The sequence below is a fragment of the Panthera onca genome, chromosome D1, assembly GCF_046562875.1.
Source record: "Panthera onca isolate mPanOnc1 chromosome D1, mPanOnc1 haplotype 2, whole genome shotgun sequence".
NCBI lineage: Eukaryota > Metazoa > Chordata > Mammalia > Carnivora > Felidae > Panthera > Panthera onca.
The window spans coordinates 12473122-12483370 of record NC_138348.1 but is presented as its reverse complement, the minus strand read 5'-3'; the positions used below and the strand labels follow the sequence as shown (position 1 = coordinate 12483370).

General features: G+C 45.7%; 1 non-coding gene across 1 annotated transcript; it reads right to left on the bottom strand.

Annotated features, from left to right (window-relative positions):
- Positions 1-3933: 3933 nt before the first annotated feature.
- TRNAR-UCU (transfer RNA arginine (anticodon UCU)) lies at positions 3934-4006 on the bottom strand. The gene has a single exon. It is a non-coding gene; the product is annotated as a tRNA-Arg (tRNA).
- Positions 4007-10249: the final 6243 nt, after the last annotated feature.

Genomic DNA, 10249 nt, shown 5'->3' with positions numbered 1-10249 from the left:
CGGCAGCAGGTTCTGATAACAGGATTCCTACTATTTTCCCTCCAGACTGTGTGCCCTGCAGGACGGGGATCTCTTTGTCATAGGACTTGGAGGCTGTTGCTGAGTCCCAAGTGGATTGACTGCAGCCTCCCAAGCATCACTTCCCCCCTCCCCCCGCCCCCGGGGGTGCGCCTTCTGCATTTCTCTTCATGTTCTCACCCTCCCTGGCCCAGACGCATCCTTCTTCAGGGGACCTCATTCACACCGCATTCTTTGTGAATGTCACCTCTTGGACTGTCTGACTTAGACCTGTCCTTATCACGGGCTTTGGATGCTTCCCGGTGGGGCCAGCCCTTTCTTTTTGTTCTCACAGCTGCTGCTCCTGAGTCTGTCTCCTGCCACCTGAGATATCCCACCTCTCTTTCCCTGTGAATTGTGTCTTCACTTCCTGTATCATCCTGTTTGGCTGCAGGTATGAGTCATGCCTCAGAGGTGAGACAGGGCTTGACTTTATCTTGAGCATCACATGGAACATCCTTCTGACAGAGGGACCTGTAATGCATGTTTGTTCACTTAAGAATAATTCTACCAGGGGCGCCTGGGTGGTTCAGTCAGTTAAGCGTCTGACTTCTGCTCAGGTCATGATCTCACGGTTCGTGGGTTTGAGCCCCACATCCGGCTCTGTGCTGACACCTCAGAGCCTGGAACCTGCTTCGGATTCTGTGTCTCCCTCTCTCTCTGCCCCTCCTCTGCTCACACTCTTGTCTTTCTGTCTGTCCATCTCTCTCTCAAAAATGAACAAACATTAAAAAAAATTAAAAAAAAAAAAGAAGAATTCTATCATGGGGCGTCTGAATCATAGGGACGCCTGGATGGCTCAGTCAGTTAAGCCACCGACTCTTGGTTTCGGCTTAGGTCATGATCTCGTGATTCGTGAATTTGAGCCCTGCATCAGGCTCTGTTCTGACAGTGCAGAGCCTGCTTGGGATTCTCTCCCTCTCTCTCTGTCCCTCCCCTGCTCATGCTCTCTCTCTCTCTCTCTCAAAATATATAAAGAATAATAAAAAAAGATTAATTCTACCATAGAAGATAAGAGAATCTATGTCAATTATATACTTCAATTGAAAAAACAAACAAACAAACAAACACCCAATCTTGCAAGCCCTTGACCTTGGACTTCTAGTGTCCAGAACTAAGAGAATAAAAATTCCTGTTGTTTAAGAAAAAAGAAAGAAAGAAAGAAAGAAAGAAAGAAAGAAAGAAAGAAAGAAAAGAAAGGAAACTAAGTATAGAGCCAGGGAGCTGGTGAGAAAGGAGGTAGAGAATACGTCCGAGGAATACTTCTAGGAGTTCGTGAAAGGACGAGAAGCAGCACATGATTATGAAGCGCGTGAGAAGGCTCAGGAGGCACTCACTCATGAGGTCTTCAGTCGGGCCCCTTGGTTCATGTTCATTTTGGGTTCCACTCGTTCTCTGCCCAGGGCATGCGGAGAAAAGGTACGGTTGCTCAGCCGGTCCCTGGTGCACTGCAGCTGCTGACCAGGCACGTGTGCTCCTGTGTCTTTCTGATGGAGCACCGAAGGCTCCAGATGCCTTCCTCCTGACGCTCTTTGTATGTCTTCCCATGTTGTCGTGACCAGCAGGGAAGCTGATGGCAGAGAAAGAGGACACGAGGGTGACAGAGGGATGCAGGCATATGCACATGCACACGCACATGCACATGCACACATTGGGCACACGCACACACACACACACACATTGGGCACACACACACACTGGGCACATGCACACACATATGCACACGCACACATTGGGCGTATGCACACACATACACACATTGGGCACACGCACACACATATGCACATGCACACATTGGGAGCACACTCATACACACATGCACACATTGGGCGCACACACACGCATACACACACATTGGACACATACACACACATGCACATGCACACATTGGGCACACACATACACACATGCACACATTGACAAACACATGCGCACACACACAGGCACACATTGGGCACACGCATACGCACATGCACACGTACACATTGGGCGCACACACAGACGCATGCATTGGGCACACACATATACACACACACACATTGGGCACACGAACACACATACACGCTTGTACACGCGCACATTGCTCACACGTACACGCACACAGGATCCACGTAGTGTGGTTCTTCCTCCCTGTCTGAACTGTTGCCTAATTATGTCTCTTTCCCCCGGCTTCTCCCTGTATTTTGTTATCGATTTAACAAACCATTCTTTCTGAACATCTGAATTTGCTCCTTGAGCTTTTCTGCTCAGTTGCCTCCCTGGTGGTGCACGAGGCTCCTGCCATTGCACTGAGGTGATTTCCCACATATCAAGTCCACTTTAGCTCCATCTGATGAGCCATAGAAGGTTCTGTCCCATCCGTGGGTTTACGTGGGGGTGTGGAGATGAGATGGCTTGGAACACACAGGAAGCACACGAAGGAAGCTTCAGGGAGGAGGGAGAGAGGTCAGAAGTGAATCCTGAGCTCTCTGCACCAAGTTTGATTGTGGGACCATTTGTCAATGGCTGGCCACACGTCTCTTTGTGGGACCTCTGCCCGGATTCTTCTTTAATTTCTCCATCCACATCTCGCCCAGGGCTTACAATCTCAGGTGCTTCTCATTCTAATGAATTCTCTGCTCTGAATCTGAAGGGCTGCCTCTTTCTGTGTTGGGTCTGAGGACTGGACGAGCCAGCAAGGAGGGACTACAGCGAGGATGCCGCTCCGAGGTGAAGCCGTCCAGGGTGGCCCCACTCCTCCCCTGCGTTTGGAGACCCTTCATTTCCGGCCACACTGGGAAATGGATGAGGCAAAACAGAGTTTTGTTAGGCAGGCAGCTTGTTTGTTTCGGGGAGATCCAGTCTCAAGACTCCTGAGGCTGGGATGGGACGTTGGGGTAGAGCGATTTGGAGAAGGCTTGGAAAAGGCAGCGGATACACTCTGGAGAGACCCACAAGCCCCCTTGTACGGTCTTGTGGATCCTGACTATCCTACCTGCCATCAGACATCACCACTCTCGTCCTCATACTTCCCACTCATGGTTATATGCTACTGCTTTGAGTAATGATCTGATGTCCAGTGGCCTTACTCAACTCACAGCGGTTTATCTGCAGACTCCTTTGGGTTTTATAAATACACAATCACAACATCTGCAAATAATGGCTGTTTTATTTCAATATTTATTACAGTGGCTTGGCCCTCCAACTCAATATTGAATAGAATTGCATCAGTCGACAGACTTGTCTCCTTCTTGATCTCAGGAGAAGCGCCTTCAATATATTACCATCAAGAACCACGTTTGCTGTAGTCTGTTTGTTTTTGGGGTTGGTAGATATATTTGACCAGATTAAGGAAATGTCTTTTTATTTCCAGCTTGCTAGAATTTAAAATTTAAATGTAGATTTAAAAAGAATCACAAATAGGTATTAAATTGTACCAAGAATATTTTTCTACATTTACTGAGGCGATCATACAGTTTTTCTTTCTATATTTGAAAAACGTGGTAACTTACATTGATTAACATTTAAACATTAAATGAGTCTTGTTTGTATGCCCAGAATAAATATGAGAATTAATCCAGGAATACAACTTTGAGATGTATAACCCTTCTGAGATATCATTGGATTTAATATGTCAACATTTTTCTTATGGCTTTTGCATTTATTATCATGAGGGATTGACTTATACTTTCTTATGTGTTCTTGTGTTATTATGGATTCAGCTTAGCTGGCTTCATAAAAGACTTGGGAAATGATCCCATTCATTATTACCTTAAATGTTCGGAGATTTCACTTGTGAAACCCTCCTGGGCCAGGAATTGTCTTTGTGGGAAGGTTTTTCATACGAATTCAATTTCTCTCTTTTAAACATTTTTTTAATTTTTAAAGTAATCTCTGGACCCAACATGGGGCTTGAACTCACAACCCTGAGATCAGAAGTCTCATGCTCTACTGACTGAGCCAGCCAGGCGCCCCCATATGCATTTAATTTCTTGATGAGGTATAGGATTATATATGTTCTTTCTCTTCTTGTGTAAGTTCTTTTTTTTTTTTTTTATTTTTTTTTAACGTTTATTTATTGTTGAGACAGAGAGAGACAGAGCATGAACGGGGAAGGGGCAGAGAGAGAGGGAGACACAGAATCAGAAGCAGGCTCCAGGCTCTGAGCCATCAGCCCAGAGCCCGACGCGGGGCTCGAACTCACGGACCGCGAGATGGTGACCTGGGCTGAAGTCGGACGTCTAACCGACTGAGCCACCCAGGTGCCCCTTGTGTAAGTTCTTTTAACTTTGGTAGCTATCAGAGACGCTGAAGCAAAGTACACATGGGCTTCATTCCCTATGTGTACAGGTGGAAGGAACCCTAGATGTGGGTGAGGAATCCCAGATGTGACTAATAGACTCAGGTTGTTGTTTTGATGGTGCTTGGCAGGAAGATATAATGGGTGGGTTTTAAAAACTCCCCCATTTATCGGCAGTGGCATGAGCTTGTACCAATTTGACTATATTCAGAAAATGAGATATTCTTTTGGACACTGTCAGGTTTAGGTCTCCATTAGGATTACTTCAGCAAGTACAGCTCCAGTGGAGATTGGGGTAGAAGCCTGCATGGCATAAAATAGAGGAATCTGTGGCCACAGATGAGCCAAAATATTCTGGATATAGAGAGGGCAAAAGAAATCAAGGATGTAGTAAGAATGAAGGATTCAACCCTTTAAGAATTTGTGGGTAACCAGAGGAGACCGGCTCACTACTCAGTCTGGGCAGTTTCCAGGGAGGGGCAGAGGACGTGGTAATGGGACGGGAGGGTAAGGGATGTATGCAAAGAGGGATGGCAGTGACGGACTGGAGAGTCTAAACCGGGTAAGGAGGAAAGTGAGGCCATGGGGAGGTTGAGAGACCTTGTAAGTGTGGTGGGGTCAGTGGGCGTTAGGTCTTAGGGGGTTTCCAGAGCTGGGATACTGGAGTGTAGACGGAAAAGATGGCAAGTGTTGGCTGGAGAATGGGAGTCTTAAAATTGAGGTTATGGAGGGGTTGTTATTGATGGTGCCAATGTCTATGGCATAATTATAGCAACGACTAGCTGGGAGAGATAGGCTGTAAGGAGGAGGTCAGGAACTTAAGGGTCGGGGCATTAGGAGGATCAGTAATGACACTGTTCTCAACCTTGGCTACATATTGTAATCACCTAGAGAATTAAAAAAAAAAATTGATGCCTCAGTTCTCTGTAGACCAAATTAAACAGAATCTCTGTGGGTTAGATTTTAATATAGGTTTTTTTTTTTTTTTGAGCTCCCTAGGTGATTCCAATGTGCAGTAAGGATCAAGAACCTCTGAGTTGTAAGGGGATCAGAATCACCAAAAGAATGACCTTGGGCCAGAAGCTACAACTTTCCCAAAACAAGGGGTAGGACCCACTGGTATAGACGGTTTTCACAGGAGGGCTGGTGGGCGGCATAGGGACAATGTGAGAGTACATTTTTTTTAATTTTTAATTTTTTAATTTATTTTGAGAGAGAGAGAGAAAGAGTCAGCAGAGTAAGGGCAGAGAGAGAGAGAGAGAGAGAGAGAGAGAGAGGGAGAGAGAGTGAATCCCAAGCAGTCTCCAGTGTCAGCACAGAGCTGGATTCGGGGCTCAAACTCACAAACTGTGAGATCATGGCCTGAGCCGAAATCATGGGTCAGAACTTCATCCGACTGAGCCACCCAGGCACCCCAAGAGTACATTTTTTAAAAGTGTGGTGGTGGGGGAGGGAAAATGGGTTGGAGGGGCCAATGGGGGGGGAAAAAGGGGTATTCTTTTGCTTAAAACCCACCATGGGTCCCCATCTCATCAGAATGAAAGTATAGGCTCCTCCCATGGTCTGCAGGGACTGACTCGGTCTCTTCTCACCACCTTCCCTCCCCCCCAGCCCCCGCCCCCCCCCCCTGCCGTGTTTCCTTGGATCTCCCTCTTGCCCATTCTTCTGTAGCCACCCTGTTTCCTTGTCTGACTTCCATCCCAGGTTTCTGCTCACATGCCCTCTTATTAGAGAGACTTTGCTGGGATTTTATTTAAATACAATGCTTGACCCCCGCCCACCCTTCCCCCTCTTGCTTCATAGCACTTCTTACGGCTGCAATGGCACATGCTTACTTATTTTCTTTGTCTGCCATCTCTACAAGAATGTAAGCTCCAGGAGGACAGGAACTGTTGTCTGTTTTGTTCACTGATGTGCTCCCAGGGCCTAAAGGGGCACTGGAACAGAATGCATGCTCATTGCATGTGCGAGGAACGAATGAATATATAGAGCAAATGAAAAAAAAGCAAAGCAAGTTGCATTGCCAGATGTCCAACATGATCCTGTGTGTGTGTGTGTGTATGTGTGTGCATAAACTACATATACTCAAAGGTCTGTCAGGGTATGTGCTAGATGTTAACAATCATTCCTGCAGGGCAGGGGAATGGGTGGGACTTTCACTTTATACCTTTGGATGTCTGAATTTGTTCAGCTGCCCTGTATGTCCTCTGCCACCTTCCCCCCACCACTCCCTTCATTTCCAACAACAAATAGAAAGGAAGACAAAAAGACCACCTGACTTCAGTGAGGGGGGGAAGCAGGCAGCAACTGAAAACTTGGAGCAAATTTAGGCAAAGTCTGGTCCGAATCCACATGAATCTCTGAAATGAAGGCCCCACCACATCTGAATAGAAACGAGGATGAGGAGATCGGGCTCCGGAGGAAAAGGTAAATCTGTACATTTATTTTGTGAATTTCCCTCAGGTTCAAATCTGTAATGAGAAGGTATAAAATATCTATCATCCCTGGAGAAAGGTATAGATGAGAGATGCTGATTCTGCAGAAAAAAGCAAAGACCTAGAGATGATAGAAATAGGAATTTCTGAATTGGATTCCTTTAAGATCGTACACTGTAAATTTGGGTGCATAACTTTTCCATTTTCTTCATTTTTATTTTTTTTTAAGTTTATTTATTTTGGGAGAGAATGAGAGACGCAGAGAGAGGGAGAGACAGAATCTGAAGCAGGCTCTGTACTGTCAGCACAGAGCCCGACCCGGGGCTCAAACTCACAAACTGTGAGATCATGACCTGAGCCGAGATCAAGAGTTGGATGCTTAACCGACTGAACCACCCAGACGCCCCACTTTGCCGTTTTCTGATTGAAGGTGAAATTAATCAGAGAAAGAGTATCTACCTGGAGAAGGAGCTCTGTGTAGTGAAATAGTTAATGAGAACTACAGGACCCTGGGATTACAGAGGCAGGTTGTTTTAGACAAACAGGTAGGTTGTTCAGCTGAGAGAATGGGACATAGTGTACAAAGTCTGGAGAAATTTTAAATGGGTATGTGGGTCCACGCTAGTCTTGGCATTCAAGTTTGGTTATTTGTACAGAGGATTAATTTACCTTTGAATGGACGGTTGTCTTCCTTTGGTATCTGTTAGTGGACAGAGAGTTAACTTGTTTCTAAAACAGTACAAGGCTTTTTTGGTTTCATCGAGGAGAGTGAATGGGTCTATTTTCTTTCAAGGTTTCACATTTTTCTGCATTTCGTCTGTGCAGAGATAAGAACTGGAGGGCCAGCAGAGCACAATAGGCTATTCTTGTAATTCAGATGTGACTGGGCACCGTGAGTACCTCTGTTCTTGACCCTACACCCACCTTGAAGTGGGAATGTTCTTATCTTTTCCCAGAAAGCACAGCAGAATGAATAATGACAATTTTACTGAAAGTCTTGGGGAGACCAAAAAGCTCTACAAATCTTGGGGAGATAGTTTCGGTGTATGACAAAACCTAATAAAAATTCCCATTAGTCATAAATGTTTTCCTTCCAAAGGGGAAAGATTTCACATTTCCTTCATATCTCTTCTGTTTTTTTTTTCCTATGTTTATCCATTTATTTTGAGAGAGAGAGATAGAATGTGAATGGGGGAGGGGCAGAGAGAGAGAGATAGGAAAATTTTGCTGCTGAATTGCAATTCATTCATTCATTCATTCATTCATTCATTCATTCATTCATCCAATGTTTCTTGAGCGCCCCCTATGGGCCAGGCAGTGTTCTAGGCCCTGGGGAAACAGGGACAAACAAGATTGAGAAGATTCCTGTTCTCACCGCTCTCACATTATGAGGAAGGGGACAGACATAAACAAGAACGTATCAGATGTGATAAAGTCTTTGAAGAATGCTGGCCAAGAATGGTGGACAGGGCTGTGTTGGGGTGACGGATGGAGACGGCCTTTATGATCAGGTGACATTTGTTGATTTAACCCTCTAAGTTCACAAAATACATTTCAAGTTTACTTTTTACGGCTTCCTCTCAGAGTCTGATTTGGGGGTTGGTGTTCTAACACCACTGGTGTGAGATGGTACACCTCCCATCGCAGAGGTAAGTGTGGATATAGACCAGGGATTGGCAAGCTTCCATAAAGGGCCAGAGAGCACATGTTTTTGGCTTTGCAGGCCATTTACAGCTTTACTATTGTGTTTGTAGCACAGAAGCTGCCATAGCAATAGGTAAATGAGTGGAGGGGCTGGGATGTGATAGAACCTTATTGACAAAAGCAGGTGGTAGGCCGTAGCTGGCCCACCCACTGTAGTGGACTGACCTCTGATCTGGACTGTGCTTTGCCTTAGTTTACTGCCCACCCCCCCAACCCCCACCTTGGCGGGGGCAGCAGCTTCAAGGGGGAAAGCCCCTAGCCTTAATTGTTCTTTGTTAGAAAAAAATACAAGTTAAGGTAGACTAAAAGAAACTTAAATACAGAGAACAAACTGAGGGTGGCTGGAGGGCAGGTGGGTGGGGGAATGGGCTAAATGTGTGATGGGCATTAAGAAGGGCACTTGTGGGGATGAGCACTGGGTGTTACATGTAAGTGATGAATTAATCACTGGGTTCCACTCCTGAAGTCAAGACGACACTGTATGTTAACGAACTTGAATTTAAATTAAAAAAAAAAATGGTAAAAAGAAAGATGCTTTCTCCACAAAAAAAGATAGACTAATTCAGAAAGTTTATACCATATACAAGAAAAATTAAAAAAAAAGTCTTTTTTTAAGTTCACGTTTTTTTTAAAAAAATTTAAAGCCAAGTTAGTTAACATATAGTATAATAATGATTTCAGGAGTAGAATTTAGTGATTCGTCACTTACGTATAACACCCAGGGCTCATCCCAACAAGTGTCTTCCTTAATGCCCCTTGCCCCTTTAGCCCATCCCCCCACTCAACCCCCCCACCAGCAACCCTCAGTTTGTTCTCTGTATTTAAGAGTCTGTTATGGTTTGAGGGGAAAAAAAGAGTCTTACCTTTACCTTCAAAAACACTCTAAAAGTAATCAGTAATCACTTTTTTTTTTTTTAAGAATAACGACTCAATGTATATCTTTCAGATTTTTCTCTATGCGTGTATATACGTAAGTATATACATACAGGCAGCCAAATAGAGGTTTCCTTTTGTTTTGTTTTTCTCCCCCCCCTTCCCTTCCCTCTTTTCCCCTCCTTTTCCCCTCCCTTCCCCTCCCCTCTCCTCCCCTGCAACCCTCTCCCTCTCCAGCCCTCCTTTCTCTCTAGCACTTGGGGGATTGATCTGAAATACCGTTCTGCAATTTGTTTCTTCCACCCTGTGTTACATCACGGTATGCCCCTTCGGATTTGAGAGGCAGCGTCCCACAGTTGGTGGAGTCCGGTTGTCGCCAGCTGACATGACGCGAGGGTCGAATTCTTTTTGGGGAATGGTGCTGCGAGCAGGTGGCGGGGAGGCGGGGGGGGGGGGGGCTTCTACGTCTCCACCCCACCGGGTGGCTGCCGGCTGCACCGGACCCTTGTGATGAGAGCAAGTCTCAGGCCAGATGCCACAGCTGCACGGCCTTTTCTTGGTGAGCAGGGACAGACAGCTTGCCCGGAGTGTGGAAGGGGTCTCTGGCTTGAGAGGCTTTTTCCCAAGCAGGCACCTCTTGCAACAGGATTGGCAGACTCCTCCCCGCGATGCAGAGAGAGGGGCCCCAGGGGCTCTGGCGGCTCCTCTCCACACGGATGGTTGGGCTTGCTTTTTATTTTTTTCCTAACACCTTATTGGTAGGAAGGTCAGGAGGCCTCCTACATGATCCACACAAATCACAGAATCCCTCCCCCTTCTCACTGAGAAAAATCAAATGATAGTATAAAGAATATGATTACAATGTAATAATAAAGAGAGTAATACAATGAACACCCATATA